This window comes from Malurus melanocephalus, unplaced genomic scaffold (genome assembly GCF_030028575.1).
Source record: "Malurus melanocephalus ecotype Western Australia unplaced genomic scaffold, MMel_1.1 scaffold_1709, whole genome shotgun sequence".
Lineage (NCBI taxonomy): Eukaryota > Metazoa > Chordata > Aves > Passeriformes > Maluridae > Malurus > Malurus melanocephalus.
The window spans coordinates 21,111-22,363 of NW_026624941.1; the positions used below are offsets into that span (position 1 = coordinate 21,111).

Sequence of the window (1,253 nt, forward strand, 5' to 3'; positions counted from 1 at the left end):
ACTGGGATGGACTGGGAGGGGATTGGGGGTTACTGGGATGAACTGGGAGGGATTTTGGGGTTACTGGGATGGACTGGGAGGGATTTTGGGGTTACTGGGATGGACTGGTCTCTCCCAGTTCATCCCAGTCTGACCAGTTTCCCGCAGGTTTCAGCCCCCGGGGGGGACGCGGCGGCTTCCGGGGCCGAGGTGAGTCCCAGTATGGACCAGTATGAACCAGTATGAACCAGTACAGACCAGTAACCCCAGCCCTGTCCATATTGGGAGCCACAAAACCCTCCCAGTTTGGCCCAGTTCCCTCCCAGTAACAGTCCCAGTCCCCTCCCAGTATCTCCCAGTCCATTCCCAGTCCATCCCAGTTCCCATTCCCAGTCCATCCCAGTATCCCCATTTCCCCATTCCCAGTCCATCCCAGTCTAACCCAGTATCCCCAGTTCCCATCCCAGTATCTCCCAGTCTAACCCAGTTTCCTCTCCCAGTCCATCCCAGTCCATTCCCAGTCCCTCCCAGTCCATCCCAGTATCCCCAATTCCCATTCCCAGTCCCTCCCAGTTTCCCCGTTTCCCCATTCCCAGTATCTCCCAGTCTCTCCCAGTCTCTCCCAGTCCATTCCCAGTCTCTCCCAGTCCATCCCAGTCCATCCCTAGTCCATTCCCAGTCTCTCCCAGTCCATCCCAGTCCATCCCTAGTCCATTCCCAGTCTCTCCCAGTCCATCCCAGTATCCCCAGTCCCCATTTCCCCATTCCCAGTCTCTCCCAGTATATCCCAGTCTAACCCAGTTTCCCCATTTTCCCATTCCCAGTATAACCCAGTATCCCTAGTCCATTCCCAGTCCATCCCAGTCCCTCCCAGTATCCCCAGTTCCCACTCCCAGTCCATTCCCAGTCCCTCCCAGTTGCCCCATTTCCCCATTCCCAGTCTCTCCCAGTATCCCCAGTTCCCCATTCCCAGTCTCTCCCAGTCCATCCCAGTATCCCCAGTTCCCCATTCCCAGTCCATCCCAGTCCATCCCAGTCCATTCCCAGTATCTCCCAGTCCATTCCCAGTCCCTCCCAGTCCATCCCAGTCCATTCCCAGTATCTCCCAGTCCAGTCCCAGTCCATCCCAGTCCATTCCCAGTATTTCCCAGTCCATCCCAGTCTAACCCAGTTTCCCCCGCAGGTTCCGGTTTCAGCCCCCGCGGAGGGGGCGGGGCCAGAGGAGGGGGCGTGGCCCGCGGAGGGGGCGGGGCCCGCGGCGGCCCCAGGGGGCG

The 1,253-nt window shown here is 59.1% G+C and overlaps 1 long non-coding RNA gene across 1 annotated transcript in view; it reads left to right on the top strand.

Moving 5' to 3' along the window:
• Positions 1–1,244, top strand: part of LOC130587281 (uncharacterized) — a 3,368-nt gene extending 2,124 nt beyond the window's left edge. Inside the window, exons 2-3 of the long non-coding RNA XR_008966771.1 lie at positions 148–189; positions 1,163–1,244. This is a non-coding gene — a long non-coding RNA (uncharacterized LOC130587281). The remainder of the gene's footprint in view (positions 1–147; positions 190–1,162) is intronic.
• The last annotated feature ends 9 nt before the right edge of the window (positions 1,245–1,253 follow it).